At 42.4% G+C, this 20,300-nt stretch overlaps 1 long non-coding RNA gene across 1 annotated transcript; it reads left to right on the forward strand.

Annotated features, from left to right (window-relative positions):
- The first annotated feature begins 887 nt into the window (after positions 1-887).
- On the forward strand, positions 888-19,868 carry LOC139185230 (uncharacterized). The gene is made up of 2 exons (XR_011568800.1): positions 888-3,063; positions 18,137-19,868. It is a non-coding gene; the product is annotated as an uncharacterized lncRNA (long non-coding RNA).
- Positions 19,869-20,300: the final 432 nt, after the last annotated feature.

The following is a 20,300-nucleotide window of genomic DNA, read 5'->3' on the forward strand; positions in this document are numbered from 1 at the left end:
TAAAGGTTTCTCAGGAGGCAGGAAAGGTGGTCTGGTCTTCCCATCTCTTGAAAAATTTTCCACAGTTTGTTACAATCCACATAGTCAAAGACTGTAACGTATTCAATGAAGCAGAAGTAGATTTTTTTTTTTTTTTGAATTCCCTTGCTTTTTTGATGATCCAACAGATGTTGGCAACTTGATCTCTGGTTCTTCTGCCTTTTCTAAATCCAGCCTGAACATCTGGAAGCCTAACTTGAAGGATTTTGAGCATTACCTTCCTAACATGTGAAATGAGTACAATTGTGTGGTAGTTTGAACATTCTTTGGCATTGCCCTTCTTCGGGATTTGAATGAAAACTGAATTTTTCCAGTCCTATGACCACTGCTGAATTTTCCAAATTTGCTGGCATATTGAGTGCCACACTTTCACAGCATCATCTTTTAGGATTTGAAATAATTCAGCTGGAATTTCCTCACCTCCACTAGTTTTGCTTGTAGTAATGCTTCTAAGGCTCACTTGACTTCACACTCCAGGATGTCTGGCTTTAAGTGAAACAGAGCCATTATTACAAGTTAAATGATATAGACATATCTTTAAATGAATTATATTAAAAGCCAAGTTGATTAGTACTCAGAATCATCACTTTCTATTGTTTTACTGCATTTTACTATTATCTGTATTTGTTATGGCTTCCCAGGTGGCTTACTGGTAATCTGCCTGCCGATTCAGGAGATGCAAAATCAATCCCTGGTTTGGGAAGATCCCCTGTAGAAGGAAATGGCAACTCATTCTAGTATGCTTGCCTGGGGAATCCCATGGACAGAAGAGCTGGTGGGCTGCAGTCCATGGGGTTGCAAAGAGTTGGACATGACTTAGCAACTAAACAACATACTTGTTATAGATGTGTGGTGGAAGTATTATGTAAGAGTGAACTAAAACACAGTTCTTCTCACTTCTGTTCAGTAACATTAAGTTGATAGTTTCACATTGGCCAAGGCTAGAGTGCTTACACCATGGAAATGAGCAAACATTATGATCAGGGCTCCAGCCTCCCACATCTGCACCCCTGCCCCCCACTCCCAAGGCCAGTTATTCAATGTTGACCAGCACATCAATGCCTACAGCCTAAATCTGGGAAAGCGACCCCCTAACCCAGTGGCCTCTCTCACACTACACTTAACTAGATGTTACAAAGATGCCCTTGCCCTGACGATTAGCCCCAAAAAGTGTGTGGAGGAGATACTGAAAAGTCGATCCCGTATTACCCTCTTATCTCCTTCCTCTACTTCTGTCTCCCTCTCTCCCTACTTTCTCTTGGGACCAGAAGCAGCAAACTTCTGGCCTTTTCTTTCCTCCACATCTTGTCTTTGTTCATTAAGAATACCACTCATGGCTTAACATCACCTTTCCGGGGTTCTTCCCCAAAACATATACATTTAGCCTTATTGTGAGAAAATATTGGATTAACTCAGATTGAGGGACATTCTATAAAATTTATCCCATTTGCTTTAAAACTATAGAGATCATGGGACTTCCCTGGCAGCCCAGTGGTTTAAGGCTCAGTGCTACCAAGGCATGGCTTGGGGGTTTGATCCCTGGTTGAGGAACTAAGATCCCACATGGCACACAGCTTGGCCAAAAACAAACAAACAAACAAAAAAACCTTCAGAGATCATGAAAGACAAGGAAAGACTAAGATATGTACATAATCACAGCTTAGAGGATACTCCGGAGAAGGCAGTGGCACCCCACTCCAGTACTCTTGCCTGGAAAATCCCATGGGTGGAGGAGCCTGATAGGCTGCAGTCCATGGGGTCTCGAAGAGTAGGATAGGACTGAGTGACTTCCCTTTCACTTTTCACTTTCCTGCATTGGAGAAGGAAATGGCAACCCACTCCAGTGTTCTTGCCTGGAGAATCCCAGGGACGGGGAGCCCGGTGGGCTGCCATCTATGGGGTCGCACAGAGTCAGACACGACTGAAGCGACTTAGCTTAGAGGATACTCATGCACTAGATTCAGGGTGATATCATGAATTGAAAGAAAGAAAGAAAATTAGTAGAAAACCAGGAAATCCAAATAAAGTCTGAGTGTGGTGCCAATGTCCATTTCTTTTTTTTTTTTTTTTTATTCTTCCAATTTTATTTTATTTTTAAACTTTACATAATTGTATTAGTTTTGCCAAATATCAAAATGAATCCGCCACAGGTATACATGTGTTCCCCATCCCGAACCCTCCTCCCTCCTCCCTCCCCATACCATCCCTCTGGGCCGTCCCAGTGCACCAGCCCCAAGCATCCAGCATCATGCATCGAACCTGGACTGGCAACTCGTTTCCTACATGATATTTTACATGTTTCATTGCCATTCTCCCAAATCTTCCCACCCTCTCCCTCTCCCACAGAGTCCATAAGACTGTTCTATACATCAGTGTCTCTTTTAATCATTATGCACAGCTGGGGGAAGGGTACAGGAGAACTCTCGGTACCCTGTTTGTAGCTATTCTGTAAATATGTAGTCACTTCCAAATAAATAAAAACACTGAAGGGAAAACTTCACAGTCTAAGTAACAGGTGGAATACTGATCATTTCTACTCTATGGAAAATTCTTATGCTCTGCATTCACCTGCTTCTTGATAAGATGAAACAGGGAAAGATGGGGCTGGTAGAAAATCTTCTCTTAACAAAGCCTGGCCTTCAAGTCTTATCTTTTACAGGATAAAACACTTTGCTGTGGATGTTGTAGGCTGAACTCTGGGATTCCGTGGTGGCTCAGTAGTAAAGAATCCGCCTGCCAATGCCAAGATGCAGGTTCAGTCCCTGGGTCTGGAAGATCCCCTAGAGAAGGAGACGCAACCCACTCTAGTGTTCTTGCCTGGGAAATCCCATGGACAGAGGAGTCTGTTGGGCTGCCGTCCATGGGGTCCCAAAAGAGTCAGACACAATTTTGGACTAAATGACAACAGTCTGAACATTAACTATCTCCCTTTGTCTTTACAATCTTGCAGTAACAACAACAAAAACATCACCGTGCCCTGAAAGTGGACTTCCTCGGACAGTGAGGGAAGTCACGACGTAGATGGTAGGTTAATATAAACTCCCTGATGATGCTTTGCTGCTGGTGTCTGAGCAGAAGGAGTCAGGGCTCTTTCTGGGGTATCTCTGCTTCCCTTAGCACAGGAAGCATCGGGAAAGTGCTTATTGATCAGAGCCTTGAAGAATAGGAAATGCACAGTACCTCCGCAAGACCAGAAATAAAACAAACAAGTTAAAGAAGAAGCACACGCATCAAAATTTGACATTATTACACACAATGAGACGGAGTGAAAGATGGACCATCCAGGCATTCACTGAATATTAGTGAAGCTGTTTGTGAAGTTTACTTTAAGGCCCCAAATAAGAGTCATTGTATCTAGTTATATCCTTTCACTAGAAAGAAAAACTTCAACATCTTCTATTAAGGAGGAAGGAAAGCTCTCAAAGTACTGAGTTGTCAAGTGCCAATTTACACAAATCTCTTCCCTCCTCCAAAAGTTTCTGATGATTATGGTTTCTGGAAAATAATGGATCATTTTTTTTTTTCAGTACACACTCAATCTACGAAAAAGCTCTTCCAAAAATTTAAGCTAGAAAAACAGGTAATTTGCCAGTATCGTAGAGATAACTCACGCCAGTTAAAAAACACATTTTTAGAATTGGGAACATTGCAAGGAGAGTTCAGGGTTTTGCGTGCGTCTGTGCATGTTCTTACCCCTCGCCAGTGAATTCTTCCAAGGTGTGACATGCATTTAGAGTCCCTCTCCCAGCATTGAAACTGTGAGGCATTTTTCTGGAAGATTTGTTCAGTCGTCCTGTAGGCACGCTGGCAATCACCTATGTGATTTACAAACATTCTGATGTACTTGTCAGAAGTAGACCTGAGTCTGCTAATCACTCATCACATCTTTCACCCACTACTTCTTCGTGGAAGAAGCGACGTTGCTTATGTTACCGATACACAGTATCCAACTTGCAGAAAATATAAATAATACGGAAAACAGCAAAAGGAGATCCTGTGTGCAGATTCCTACATCCTGGGCAGCACAGATCTATTTAGAACTGATAGCTCTTTCCTGCGCTATTAGTTCAGTTGCTCAGTCATGTCCAACTCTTTGTGACCCCATGAATCGCAGCACGCCAGGCCTCCCTGTCCATCACCAACTCCCAGAGTTCACTCAGACTCACGTCCATGGAGTCAGTGATGCCATCCAGCCATCTCATCTTCTGTCGTCCCCTTCTCCTCCTGCCCCAAATCCCTCCCAGCATCAGAGTCTTTTCCAATGAGTCAACTCTTCACATGAGATGGCCAAAGTATTGGAGTTTCAGCTTTAGCTCAGTCCTTCCAAAGAAATCCCAGGGCTGATCTCCTTCAGAATGTACTGGTTGGATCTCCTTGCAGTCCAAGGGACTCTCAAAAGTCTTCTCCAACACCACAGTTTAAAAGCATCAATTCTTTGGCGCTCAGCCTTCTTCACAGTCCAACACTCACATCCATACATGACCACAGGAAAAACCATAGCCTTGACTAGACGGACATTTGTTGGCAAAGTAATGTCTCTGCTTTTGAGTATGCTATCTAGGTTGGTCATAACTTTCCTTCCAAGGAGTAAGCGTCTTTTAATTTCATGGCTGCAGTCACTGTCTGCAGTGATTTTGGAGCCCAAAAAAATAAAGTCTGACACTGTTTCCACTATTTCCCCATCTATTTCCCATTAAGTGATGGGACTGGATGCCATGATCTTCGTTTTCTGAATGTTGAGCTTCAAGCCAACTTTTTCACTCTCCACTTTCACTTTCATCAAGAGGCTTTTTAGTTCCTCTTCACTTTCTGCCATAAGGGTGGTGTCATCTGCATCTCTGAGGTTCTTGATATTTCTCCCGGCAATCTTGATTCCAGCTTGTGTTTCTTCCAGTCCAGCGTTTCTCATGATGTACTCTGCATATAAGTTAAATAAGCAGGGTGACAGTATATAGCCTTGACGAACTCCTTTTCCTATTTGGAACCAGTCTGTTGTTCCACGTCCAGTTCTAACTGTTGCTTCCTGACCTGCATACAAATTTCTCAAGAGGCAGATCAGGTGGTCTGGTATTCCCATCTCTTTCAGAATTTTCCACAGTTTATTGTGATGCACACAGTCAAAGGCTTTGGCATAGTCAATAAAGCAGAAATAGATGCTTTTATGGAACTCTCTTGCTTTTTCAATGATCCAGTGGATATTGGCAATTTGATCTCTGGTTCCTCTGTCTTTTCTAAAACCAGCTTGAACATCTGGAAGTTCATGGTTCACATATTGCTGAAGCCTGGCTTGGAGAATTTTGAGCATTCCTTTACTAGCGTGTGAGATGAGTACAATTGTGGGGTAGTTTGAGCATTCTTTGGCATTGCCTTTCTTTGGGATTGGAATGAAAACTGACCTTTTCCAGTCCTGTGGCCACTGCTGAGTTTTCCAAATGTGCTGGCATATTGAGTGCAGCACTTTCACAGCATCATCTTTCAGGATTTGGAATAGCTCAACTGGAATTCCATCACCTCCACTAGCTTTGTTCGTAGTGATGTTTTCTAAGGCCCACTTGACTTCACATTCCAGGATGTCTGGCTCTAGGTCAGTGATCACACCATTGTGATTATCTGGGTCTTGAAGATCTTTTTTGTACAGTTCTTCTGTGTATTCTTGCCATCTCTTCTTAATATCTTCTGCTTCTGTGAGGTCCATACCATTTCTGTCCTTTATTGAGCCCATCTTTGCATGAAAAGTTCCCTTGGTATCTCTGATTTTCTTGAAGACATCTCTAGTCTTTCCCATTCTGTTGTTTTCCTCTATTTCTTTGCATTGATCACTGAAGAAGGCTTTATCTGTTCTTGCTGTTCTTTGGAACTCTGCATTCAGATGCTCATATCTTTCCTTTTCTCCTTTGCTTTTCACTTCTCTTCTTTTCACAGCTATTTGTAAGGCCTCCCCAGACAGCCATTTTGTTTTTTTGCATTTCTTTTCCATGGGGATGGTCTTGAACCCTGTCTCCTGTACAATGTCACGAACCTCATTCCATAGTTCATCAGGCACTCTGTCTATCAGATCTAGGCCCTTAAATCTATTTCTCACTTCTGTGGCTCAGATCATGAACTCCTTATTGCCAAATTCAGACTTAAATTGAAGAAAGTAGGGAAAACCACTAGACCATTCAGCTATGACCTAAATCAAATCCTGCGCTATGGCCAGTGCCAAATAGACTGCTTATGTAATTCTTGGCTTTCTTCGTGTCTTTTTGGGCATCAATAGAGTTCCTTTTTCCCTACACATCAACTTCATCTCCTTTATACTTGAAGAATTCAGTATTAGTTTAAAGGATTTTTCAGTTTAAAGCAAACTTGTAGAGATTTTCTCACCCATGATTGATGGACGAACAGGAAAAAAACGTAGGTTGATTTCGTCCCCAGCCTTTCAGATCTCAAAGGGGAAAGAAAGTAGATTGTTGCTTCCTGACCTGTCTGTCTAGTCAAAGCTTTGGTTTTTCCAGTGGTCATGTATGGATGTAAGAGTTGGACTATAAAGAAAGCTGAGCATAGAAGAATTGATGCTTTTGAACTGTGGTGTTGGAGAAGACTCTTGAGAGTCCCTTAGACTGCAAGGAGATCCAACCAGTCCATTCTAAAGGAGATTAGTCCTGGGTGTTCATTGGAAGGACTGATGTTGAAGCTGAAACTCCAATACTTTGGCCACCTGATACGAAGAGCTGACTCACTGGAAAATACCCTGATGCTGGGAGGAATTGGGGGCAGGAGGAGAAGGGGACAACAGAGGATGAGATGGTTGGATGGTATCACTGACTCAATGGACATGGGTTTGGGTGGACTCTGGGATTTGGTGATGGACAGGGAGGCCTGGTGTGCTGCGGTTCATGGGGTTGCAAAGAGTCGGACACGACTGACAGACTGAACTGAACTGAACTATGCCCAAAAGACCAACTCCCAGTCAAGGGAACAAATATGTCCATTTCTACAAAATGTTCTCTCATGGCCCCACTAGTCACCCTCCACTTCACCAAGGCAACCACTGTTTGGATTTATATCACCACTGAACATAATGGTTTGACCTGTTCTCAAACTTCATATAAAAAGAATCCTATGTGGAAAAAAAAAAAAAAAGAAAGTAGATAGTACCTGAAAACTATTCAAATCTTTGAAAGTAAGTAAAGCTACATTGCTCTTCAGGCTTTTAGCTATAGAAATGAGGACGTGTATGTATCAGCTACTGTTTTCTTTAAGGGCTTGTGTTCATTTGTCTCTTGGCATAAAAATTTATCATTGAAAATTATTGAATTGTCATCTTAATGTTGCACATTACGTAAATCTAATATGTATATTAGCAACAAAGACTTATGTCCCAAACAGGAAAGGATAATTCATGAAACTAAATTTGAAGTTCAGGCAGAACTGTGATATTCATAAATTTGTATTTTCCTTTCTCTTGGCCTTATTGGTATTTGTACAGTGTATGCTCTGCTAACTCGCTTCAGTCGCGTCCGACTCTGTACGACCCCATAGACGGCAGCCCACCAGGCTCCCCCGTCTCTGGGATTCTCCAGGCAAGAACACTGGAGTGGGTTGCATTTCCTTCTCCAATGCATGAAAGTGAAAAGTGAAAGTGAAGTTGCTCAGTCGTGTCCGACTCTTCACGACCCCATGGACTGTAGCCCACCAGGCTCCTCTGTCCATGGGATTTTCCAGGCAAGAGTACTGGAGTGGGGTGCCATTGCCTTCTCTGTGTACAGTGTATAAATAATGACAAATAAAGAACTAATGATCACATTTCTATAGGGAAGTATTTTTTAAATAGGACAACTATCCCTCAGTTACTTGTGTACATAGAACTGCTGGCAGACCCTGATTCCTTTTTCACAAGAAAAACTGGTGAATCTGAAATACAAGTGCAGAAGATTATCTTTCATGAAAACATACTGATAATACCAAAGAAAGCAAGATAACTTACTTAAAAAATAATTGTTCTTGACAAGAGATTTACACGTAGGAGCCTGATTTATAAATTTCATGTTTTGTTCTTCCTGCCTTTGCCTTGTGCCCTTGAACTTTTTTACTTCAGATGACCTTGTACTTTCTTTTCGACTCACACTCAGTAATGTGTGTCATTGTGCATTTTTTATAGCAAGAAGCAAAGTATTGACAAAATAATCAAAGTTTCAGGGAAAATGGCACTCCCATAATAGGAAAAAGAAAATGTAGCTTCATTTTAGCATCTTTCTGGAGACTCTCAAGAGAGGAGAAAAGTTCCTTTAAAAATATGAGATGATATACTATTTGATAGTTGCTTTAACTACTGCTGATTGAGGTAGTAAATTGGAACAACAGGTGGTGATGGAATTCAAAACAAAAACAAAAAAATCCCACAAATTGTGTATAGCTATTCACATATCACTTTTAGAAAATTGTGCAAAGGAAATATGGATGTGTTCACAGTTACATATAGGAATGTTCAGTGCAGCATAGATTGTGGGAATGTTGGAAGCACCTGATGTCAAAGCATAGAAACTAGTGTAATATAATAAATTAAATCTATAAAATTCCATTTACTATTACAAAAGAAATAGTGTAGAAAGTATTTAATGATGTGAAAAATAGGAAACATTAAATGAAAAAAATCCAAAGTAATTTTTACAGACTATATATATATATATATATATATAGTGTTATAAAGGGCTTACCAGGTGGTGCAGTAGAAAAGAATCTGCCTGCCAATGCAGGAGACTTAAGAGACATGGGTTTGATCTCTGGGTTGGGAAGATCCCCTGGAGTAGGAAATGGCAACCCACTCCAGTGTTCTTGCCTGGAGAATCCCAGGGACAGGGGAGCCTGGTGGGCTGCTGTCTATGGGGTCACACAGAGTCAGACTCGACTGAGTGACTGAACTGAACTGAACATGTTATTTTAATATGAAAAACAATGTTATTTATCTTAAAAAAACAATTAATTTTATCAATATGCCCCTATTTGTCCTTTGAAAATTTGATAGCTTTATATACTAGTAATTCTCTAACAGGTACTTGATTTTAAAAATGGAAATAGAGAAGATAGTTTTTATTTAAAAAAAAATAGCAAGAAGTGGCCATATAAAATACTTGCTTTATTAATAGGTAGGCCATAAATAGCCTAATGAGTTATTTCCTGGTGAGAAATAAGAATTGCCATGGCTCAGGATTATATTTTCCTGGAATATCATCAAAGCCATAAGTAATAAATATTCTAACTTTGCATCTTAAGGAGTAGTTTTTAACATTCCTGCATAGATAAGATAGCTCCTGGAATCTTCCCAGTGCTCAACTATTTCTTTGATGACTCAATATACCGTTTGATTTATTAATATGAATGTTAAGTGACATATTTAGTAAATGCTTATTTGGTATTTAGATATTGTTGACTACTGAGCATACCAGAGGGTGTGAGGTCTGGCCCCTGACTTAAAGGAGCTACAGTATTTTGGGGGAACAAGTAATGTGAAACAAATGGGAAAAAAAAAATGTAAGAATATAATCCAAACATCAATTGACTGAAGAGATAGGAACCAAGGTATTTGTATAAAGCAAATGATAGATATAGGCTGAAAAGGTGCAGCTTGCCCTGCTTTAGAAAGATGAGTGGGAATCGGCCTGACAAAGTTTGGGAAACATTTCCGTTGGAGAGATGAAGGGCTACAGTCCACTGGCTGGATTTGTTAGCTGTCCATGTGTTTACCGGCGTTCCTCAGAGTCTGGTGCACCCAGGGCATGAAGCTATCTGGCCGTCTGGCTGGAAGGGGAAATCCTGAGAGAAGGTGACGAGGTAGGACGCTCCGTGGAGTTGTCTTCATGGCTTCGCTGATGTCCAGCTCTAGTTTACTCTCTCTTCTCTGAGAATCTTCTCTACTCAAGCTCTGAATGCTGGGCTCCCCCAAATTCCTTCCAACTTCTTTTCTGACCCAATTTCTGATGTTCATCCCCTGGATGAAAGTGGAGGGTTCTAAACTACCCACTCCTATGGTTTAAGACATCTACCCAGGTCCTTGGAGAAGAGATTGATTCTGGGGCGAGGGCAGGGACGATGCAAGCTGAGTCTGGGGAATCCCGTAGTTACCAAAGTGTAAGGGAACACTAAGGATGCCAGCGGGTGGAAAGGGCACGGTGCCAGCTTGAAATTGCTCTCAGCGACCAAAGCAAGAACCATCTCAGTAACGAAATAAAACACTGGATTATGAAACAACGAAGTGGATACTCAGAAGTCCATACTGACATAGATAAATGATTGAATAAGTAAATGATAGAGAAAGGATAACTCCTTCTTACAGAAGAATTCCATTAATACATGAAAACGGAATGAAGGAAATAGCAAGTCATCAGTAGACCACTAGAACATGAGTTAAAATGTTAGTAATTAGTAAAAATAAGGCAAGATTAGTAAAAATCAGGCAGGATTCATCTATATATGCTAAAATGAGTGGGCAAAAGTTTAAAGAGAAAACAGATATTTGCATAGTCTCAAAATATTGTTCCTCAGGTATTTATTATTTACAAAGGGAAAAAGACTAACTTTAATGAAGCTACAAACACAGTAGATACCAGCTTAACCAAGTGATCAAGTTTAATATCACTTGGATAGGATATGGAGGCTCAGTGGCAAAGAATCCACCTGTGATGCAAGAGAAAGATCCCCTGGGGAAGAAGATGGCAACCCACTCCAGAACTCTTGCCTGGGAAATCCCGTGGACAGAGGAGCCTGGCAGGCTACAGTCCATGGGGTCACAAAAGAGTGGGACTGACTGAGTGACTAAACAGCCACAGGATATGGAACCCTGATAAGGTGCACTCAGAAGGGCCCCCAGCTCTGTGATGTCACCCCTATCAGTGCACAGCCTTCACCTGATTGTGAGAAACCACCAAACAAGAGCGAACGGAGGAGCATTTTACAAAATAATGGACTAGTACTCATCAAGAGTGTCAAGGTCATGAAACACAGGGATAAACTGAGGGAATGTCCCAGACTGGAGGTGGAGAAGGAGACACAACATCTAATACAATGTGGGTCCCGGAGTGGACTTTGGAACAAAACAGGAGCATTGGTGGAAAACTGGTAAAATCTGAATAAGTCTGTAATGTAGTGACTGGTATTGTAACTGTTAATTTCCTACTTTTGACCATTGCACCATCATGATGTGAGATGCTAACATTAGGGGAAGCTGGGTGAAGAGTATATGGCACCTCTATACTATCTCTGCAGATCTTCTGTAAATATAAAATTATTTGAAAATTAACAATTAAAAATAAATAAAATGTGTATATCCCAAAGACGTCTCAGTCCTCTGTGTCTCTGGAGGGATCTTACTTTCCTTCTCTAAATCCTTCACATGCTCTTTGTCCACATTTAAAATCTTCATCCTCTTGATCCTCACATATTTTTATGTCCTCATCCTAAACGCAAAAACCACTGGGTCTTTTGGAGAATTTGTTGGATGAAAGTGCATTGTAAGGCTCCCTTTGCCTTCCAAGGACAGAAATGTTAGACAAAATATAATGACGTGTGCGAAATACACAGGTAAACTCAAATGGAGGGGCAGTCCACAGTGATGGAACAGAAAGCAATGATCTGTGGATATATGAGACCCACAGATTTACAGCGGGGCCTCAAATCGTAATGCCTGGGACAGGAAATGAAAGTTTAGGCTAACGCTGGGTAAGGAGCTTGAGGGACTAGAAAACTCTAACTAGTAGCTTTAGGAAGGTGTCAGGAAAACGTGTCTTATGCTTGGGTCATGAATGGGAAAATCATTACTGCATAAGATATCAAACTTAAGCCTGTACTCTTTGTGGCTGTGGGATTTAAAATTATATTACTCATATGGTATAGATGAAAGTGAAAGTGGAGAGTGAAAAAGTTGGCTTAAAGCTCAACATTCAGAAAACTAAGATCATGGCATCTGGTCCCATCACTTCATGGGAAATAGATGGGGAAACAGTGTCAGACTTTATTTTTCTGGGCTCCAAAATCACTGCAGATGGTGACTGCAACCATGAAATTAAAAGATGCTTACTCCTTGGAAAGAAAGTTATGACCAACCTAGATAGCATACTCAAAAGCAGAGACATTACTTTGCCAACAAAGGTCAGTCTAGTCAAGGCTATGGTTTTTCCTGTGGTCATGTATGGATGTGAGAGTTGGACTGTGAAGAAGGCTGAGCGCCGAAGAATTGATGCTTTTGAACTGTGGTATTGGAGAAGACTCTTGAGAGTCCCTTGGACTGGAAGGAGATCCAAACCAGTCCATTCTGAAGGAGATCAGCCCTGGGATTTCTTTGGAAGGAATGATGCTAAAGCTGAAACTCCAATACTTTGGCCACCTCATGCGAGGAGTTGACTCATTGGAAAAGACTCTGATGCTGGGAGGGATTGGGGGCAGGAGGAGAAGGGGACGACAGAGGATGAGATGGCTGGATGGCATCACTGACTCAATGGACGTGAGTCTGAGTGAACTCCGGGAGTTGGTAATGGACAGGGAGGCCTGGCGTGCTGCGATTCATGGGGTCGCAAAGAGTTGGACACAACTGAGCGACTGATCTAATCTGATCTGATCTGATCTGATAGAAGGTAAGACATTAATGTAGAAACGGTTATGGAATGAGTAAAGCCTCTACGGGCTTTGCAAGCACAAAAGCAAAACCATTTGGAAGGACACTTTCATAAAGGCCTCTCAGCAAAAACCCCACTGAACAGGCACTTTCCATCAGCAATTATACCCTGCCCAAAGAACAAAGTATCATGAGAAACAATACAATCTACACCCTTAAACCTAGAGAAAATAAAACAGTCCAAACTATACCATAAAATATTTAGTTGGCTTAAAGAGAAGACTGAGTTATAATAATGCACTCAAAACAAGGTCATTATAAAACTAGGAAATGAGGTTTTAAGAAAACAGAATTCTTAAAATAACCTAGAGGCCAAATATCAATACATTATAATCTTGGAAGTGTTCCAGAGCAGATTAGACACTATTGAGAATAAGCTCTAGATAATAGAAAACAGATCTGAGGAAAGTATCCAGAATAAAGATCAAAGACGTACGGAGAAGAAAATAATTGCGGGAGTTGACAAGTTGCAGAGGCTAGAACAAATTTCAGTGTTTTTCTAAAAGCCATTCTACAAGCAGAGGCTAGAGAGAAGAAGCAACTTTTCGTTTTGTCTTCTCAGCTTTGTGGCCAAGTGTACATAATCAACAGATACCCAACAATGGGTGAATCATAAGGACCTTTTTGGGCTTCCCTGTTACCTCAACTGGTAAAGAACTCACCTGCAATGCAGGAGACCCTGGTTTGATTCCAAGGTCAGGAATATCCCCTGGAGAAAGGATAGGCTACCCACTCCAGTATTCTTGGGTTTCCCTGGTGGCTTAGATGGTAAAGAATCCACCTGCAGTGCGGGAGATCTGGGTTCGATCCCTGGGTTGGGAAGATCCCCTGGAGGAGGAAATGGCAACCCACTCTGGTAGTCTTGCCTGGAGAATCCCATGGACAGAGGAGCCTGGTGGGCTACTGTCCACGGGATCTCAAAGAGTCAGACATGACTGAGTGACTAAGCACAACACAGCACAGCAAGGGCCTTTTTAGCATCACCTCCTTAATCACTGACACATCACCGTCAGCTCAGCTCCCTGGATTACGCTGTCACTCACTGAGCATACTCTTCCCTCCTTTCATCATCCGACTTATTTTACTACCTTCTAGATTCAGTTTGCATTTTGACTTTCTGATAAAGGGATCTCAGTGATCCCCTCTCTTCCTTAAACTTGTGTACCATTGGATCTGAGCCACCCAACTAACTTCTCAATTATATTCTTGAGTTGGAAAACTATGCCAGCTAAGCACACCTGCTCACTGCCTGTTTTTGTATACTCTGCAAGCTAAGAATGGTGTGTTCATTTCTATTTTATATTTTTAATATTTGGAAAAAGCAAAAAAGAGCAATAGTATCTCATGATGTGGAAAAATCGTGAAATTCAAAGCTAGTGTCCCTTTCAATGTCCAGTAGTTTTATTAGACCACCGCCATGCCCATTTGTGATCTGTGCTGCCTTTATGCTATGACAGAGCTGAGGAGTTGCAACAAAAAACACACATCCCACAGTGACTGACAGACTGTACTTCCTGGCCCTTCACAGATGAAGTTTGCCAGTCTCGATTGTTCTCTAACTCGGTCATGCTTATGAGTCTTCCCTCTACTTTGCGTGAAACTAGTTGAGGCTCGGAGCATCGTCATCTCCTTTTGTCTCCTGGCATCTGACTCCATGTAGGACAGTTATGGATTTTCTTTAGCAAGTTTTGGCATCTCGAATACAGGATTTCAAGAAATGAGTCAGACTCCATAATGCAGAATAGGTCAGAAAGAAAGAGAAGTAATAATAGTTGACACATGTTCATGGATGCTCTGTGGTATCTGTGACTTGATCGAGTGTAGTGGTGTGGGATATGGTGATGGAGGCAGCAACCTGAAACAAGGTGCTTCCAGTTAGATGGCACAGACTGGGAAGGAGGGGTGGGGAGGAGATGCGGGCTGGAAGGCAGCACACGGGGACAACAGGGCTTAGCCTGCACAGCCCAGAAAGCACAGTGTAACGAAGACCAAAAAGCGCTGAGGAATGACGGGGGCGGGGCCGGGGCACAGAACCGCAAAAAGCGCTGAGGAATGACGGGGGAGAGGACAGAAGCACAAGGCCTCCAGAGACACTTCAGGCAAGCACGTAGGCACAACCAGGGGAACTGAGTAGGTGGACTGTATTCTGCCTGAAGTTAGGAAATAGAGCCACTGGCCAAGCTGCGCCTTGGTAAAAGAGACCGGACCACAGAATCAAGCAATCAAACTATGGCACAAGTTTGAATGGGTCTGATGGATACAAGGGTCTCATGGTTAAGCTCTAAACTAAGAATGGAGAGAGATTTAAATACCAAGTCCTGGAGTATTAAGTTGGATGTTAAATTCTTTCTACCTAAAATCAGGTTTTAGAAAACTAAGAAAACTAAGATCTTGGCATCCGGTCCCATCACTTCATGGCAAATAGATGGGGAAACAGTGGAAACAGTGACAGACTTTATTTTTTGGGCTCCAGAATCACTGCAGATGGTGACTGCAGCCATGAAATTAAAAGATGCTTGCTCTTTGGAAGAAAAGTTATGACCAACCTAGACAGCATATTAAAAAGGAGAAACATTACTTTGCCCACAAAAGTCTGTATAGTCAAGACTATGGTTTTTCCAGTGGTCATGTATGGATGTGAGAGTTGGACTAGAAAGAAAGCTGAGCTCCAAAGAATTGATGCTTTTGAACTGTGGTGTTGGAGAACACTCTTGAGAGTCTTTGGACTGCAAGGAGATCCAACTAGTCCATTCTAAAGGAGATCAGTCCTGGGTGTTCATTGGAAGGACTGATACTGAAGCGGAAACCACCTGATGTGGTTTGGCCACCTGATGTGAAGAACTTACTCATTGGAAAAGACCCTGATGCTAGGAAAGATTGAAGGCAGGAGCAGAAGGGAATGATAGAGGATGAGATGGTTGGATGGCATCATCAGCTCGATGGACATGAGTTTGAGTAAACTCCGGGAGATGGTGATGGATAGGGAGTCCTGGCGTGCCGCAGTCCATGAGGTCACAAAGAGTGGGATAAGACTGAGCGACCGAACTGAACTGAACTGAAAATCAGATTTGGTTTCAGAAACTAAGCTGGATATGGCAACATAAGAAATCCCACCAGCCCCAAATATGGCAGCACCCACCCTCATGCCTGAATACTTGCAAATAATGGTAAGGAGGATGCTGTGTCTCACACCCTGCTGGTGAAGGTGAGTCCTCAGACACACAGTCCACCACCAGAGGTGATGGAAGGAAAGAGGTACCTGTGGGAGATAATTGAAAAAAAAGATTTATCACCTCCTTCCAAGAGATCAAAAAAAGACTTGATGAACATGGCAACACATGGCAAGATGGAGGCCCTACGCATCAGTAGATGCCGTCCGCGCTCCGCCTGCGTTCCCGTGGCATTCATCTCGACGTGCAGAAGGCTTCTTACTGTGAGCACCCGGACCTCTCTGTGAGAAGCTGCTTCTGGTGTCTAACTCGCTTATGTGCCCAGTTGTCAGTGGTCCCTGAAACCATCAGCCAGCCAAGGCCCATGATGTGGATAAGTGCCCCACGCTCCTTGTCCATCAGGTGGAATAACTCTGAGCTGTGCCATCCAGGGCAGCAGCCACCGGAGACAGGTGGGCTCCTGAGCATTCAGAATGTTGCTAGTGTCACGGAGGATAGGAATTTTCAATTTTATCTCATTTTCATTCATTTAAAGTTAAAACATGATACTCTTCAGTTACTGGAAGACCTTTATATTTGGAAAAACTTGGCTACATAAACCTACTTTTCAACTGCAAATTTTACAGATTCTAAATACACATCAGGATTAAATTTTAGTGTCCAAATCTGGTATAAATTGATTTCAAAGACATGGTAAAAAAAAAAAAATTAGTATCTCAATAGTGTTTACATGTTGAAATAAAATTGATTTCAAAGACATGGCAAAAAAAATAATATCTCAATAGTGTTTATATGTTGAAATGTAATGTTTTGAATTTAATAGGTAGAATAGATGATTAAAATCAGCTTTATCTTTTTTAACTTTTTAAATGTTGATACTAGAAAGTTTAAAACTACCAGTTTGGCCTCATACATCTCCTGGCCAGTGTGGCCAACCCGCCACATTGTCTCAGGGGGACTGACCCCCTGGTGCCCACCGTGGTAGCTAGCTTGATGACCCGCTTTTTTCTTTTTGTTTAGTCACTAAGTCACGTCCAGCTCTTCAACCCCGTGGACTGTAGCCCGCCAGATTCTCCTCTGTCCACGGGATTTCCCAGGCAAGAATATTGGAGCAGGTTGCCATTTCCTTCTGCAGGGGATCTTCCTGCTCCAGGAATCAAACCTGTGTCTCCTGCATGGACAGGTGGATTCCTTGCCCCTGAGTCACTAGAGAAGCTGAACACGCTTTTTACGGCTTCCTTTCCTTCTCTCTTTCTGGATTCTCTGCTGAGTTTCCTGGGATTACCCCCTCAGTTTGCACTAGAATCCTTGTGTGGGAGTGTGTTTCTGGAGACTCCCAACCATGACAAACAGTGTCAAAAACAGGACAGGGAACCTTTCCTGATGGTCCAGTGGCTAAGACTCTGGGCTCCCCTTGCTGGGGGCCTGAGTTTGATCCCTGGTCGGGGAACTAGATCCCACGTGCAACCAAAGATTCCACATGCAGCATCGAAGACCCGGTGCAGACAAGTAAACAAAAATATTTTAAAAAGCAAGAAAGGGTATAGTTCCCTTTGCTGTACAGTAGGTCCTCGCTGGTTATCTATTTTATATACAGTGTATGTGCTTATGCTCATTACAACCTCCTCACTTATCTCTCCTAAACATTTTGTAATAACCTATAGAGCAAAAGAATCTGAGAAAGTATATAGATAGATAAAGATAGATCTGAATCACTTTGCTGTATAGCCGAAACTAACATGACATTGTAAATCAACTATAATTCAATTTAAAAAGCAGGAAATAATTTTAGAGATTAACTATTCTAACCTCTTACATTTATAGATGAAGAAAATGAGGTTCAGAGAGGCTAAATGATGTCACCAAGCCCACTCAGCTATTTGACTGTGAATTCAGAGCTTGACTTCAGATCTCAGGATCACAGGTCCATTTATTTTCTGATGATATTATACTGCCTTTTAAAGATTACTGACCATTTTGGAGAAGTGATTTCTAAAAGCAGAAGAATATTTGGGGCTCACAGGGAGAAATTACAGTAAACCAGCTATGTTTGTTTTGCTCAAGCCCGCTAAGCCTCCTTGGGTGAGTGGTAGCCTTTCCTTGCTCCTGGTTGGAAACCTGGAGAGGCTCGTTGACCCTGCTGGTCCTTCTCATAGAACCAGGAGCCCTCTGGCCAGCTGTAGCCACAATCTCATCTCCGAAAGTAGATCATTCAGTCCTGGTATGAATCCTACTGAGCTGAAAGTTAACTCTTTCTTTCCCCCTCTTCTTTTTCCAGATGGCTATGCAGTTGTTGAGCCACCAGGATTGGGGCAGAGAGACAGAAGGAGAAGCAGGAAGCGCAGGTATCGGGTACCATTTCAAGATGACGGGACCCTCTCTGGACCTGGGAGGCATTCACCGCTGACCCTCGCGCTGTCAGAGACTTGGTCAGGTCTTTTCAAGTTTCCTTTGCTGGGCCTTTCTGACTGCAACCCCGCTGATGTGATAGGTCTCCTTTGGCAGCATCCCACCCCCTCACCACCCCCCTCCACCACTGGTTCCATCAGTCTGCTCCTTATCCTCTGCCTGGCCATCTTGGGAAGAAGCCTGAATGACTCCAGTCTGATCACCTGCTCTGGGGTTTGTGCACCTTTAACCCGTGATCCAAAATCACCGTGGATGGTGACTGCCGCCATGAAATTAAAAAACGCTTGCTCCTTGGAAGAAAAGTTATGACCAACCTAGATAGCATATTAAAAAGCAGAGACATTACTTTGCCCATGAAGGTCCGTCTAGTCAAAGCTCTGATTTTTCCAGTAGTCATATATGGATGTGAGAGTTGGACTATAAAGAAAGCTGAGCACCGAAGAATTGATGCTTTTGAACTGTGGTGCTGGAGAAGACTCTTGAGAGTCCCTTGGACTGCAAGGAGATCCAACCAGTCCATCCTAAAGGAGATCAGTCCTGAATATTCATTGGAAGGACTGATGCTGAAGCTGAAACTCCAATACTTTGGTCACCTGATGGGAAGACCTGACTCATTGGAAAAGACCCTGATGCTGGGAGGGATTGAGGGCAGGAGAAGAAGGGGACGACAGAGGATGAGATGGTTAGATGGCATCACCAACTCAATGGACATGAGTTTGAGTAAACTCTGGGAGTTGTTGATAAACAGGGAGGTCTGGCGTGCTGTGGTCCATGGGGTCGCAAAGAGTCAGACATGACTGAGCGACTGAACTGAGCTGAGCCCATTGTCCACAGGAAGTGCAGTTTATCTCCCAGATCAGCAATGGACCCCCTCGTTGGCCATCCGCAGATCCTTTGGCTTTCCCCTGTAGGAGTTCAGCAAAGGACCTCTGAGTTCCCCAGCTGCAAATCACACACGTCAAGAAAGAGCCTCAACAGCCTAAAAATGGTCTCACGGAAGCCCCTGTCGCTAGGTTTGGGGTAGTGGGTAGTGGTGGGGTCTGTCTCTCCCCCTTGTGAGCTGGACTCTAGGGTTCTCTTCCAAGTTACTCCCCTCAGAACCCCTCTTTCGCCTCCCAGCCCTGACCCCACTGACGAGCTTGCAGAAGGCAGGGGTTCCAGGAAGCGTGTAACCAGTGTCAGCGCCGCCTTCGTAAATTTCCTACGGTCTAGCACCGCTCTTGTCGCGTGACCTCGTTCTACTGCTGTGACTCACTGGAAACTACAGACTTAATGTCTTCATTGAGCTGATGTATTACAAACAGTTGAGCTGGGAATAAATAAAACTGACACGGCTAATATGGACCTTTTATCACTAGAGCCTGGCAACGAAAGAAACAGGTCCATGTCCAGGTAAACAGCATGTAAAGCGAACGTTTAGGTTTTAGGGTTTGTAATTATTTTCTAAATAAGATACGCAGGCCATCAAATATTTGAAAAGATCCTGGGTGAAGCTACAGAAAAAAAAATCATGTTTTATTGTGCTATCTTGGTTTTTTTCTTTTTCTCTTTTGACTTCAACTGTATGGGTTTTAATGAAATAAATAAGTATTAGATGTCTTCAGAGCTGTGTGATTTCCTTTGATAACTGCTAAGACAACAGAGGTTTCGATTGTTTTTGATCTGCTTTGATCTCCCTCAACTACTCTTTTTTTCAGCATTGTAGCATTTTTTTTTGGCAATTTTTATATGAGAATGAACAATAAAAGATAACACTGTTGTTATAATTAATTGAAGAATATGGCTGCATCTACGCATAAAATCACTTGCAACCGTCATCTTCAACTTTTTTTCAGTAGGTTGTTTTATTTGCTTGTCTACAGCACAACTGGAGCCAGAGCAAGCGAATTTCTTCTTTTTCTTTCCAAAAGAGATAATTTTAAAATGTTAGACCATTTCACAGTCTGAAAGTTTAGTGTCAAAGCATTTCAAACATCATTTCTGTTTGAAAACTCATCACTGTCTCTTACAGGAACATGAAAATGTTTAGTAAC

The sequence above is a fragment of the Bos indicus genome, chromosome 1, assembly GCF_029378745.1.
Source record: "Bos indicus isolate NIAB-ARS_2022 breed Sahiwal x Tharparkar chromosome 1, NIAB-ARS_B.indTharparkar_mat_pri_1.0, whole genome shotgun sequence".
NCBI classification, from domain to species: domain Eukaryota; kingdom Metazoa; phylum Chordata; class Mammalia; order Artiodactyla; family Bovidae; genus Bos; species Bos indicus.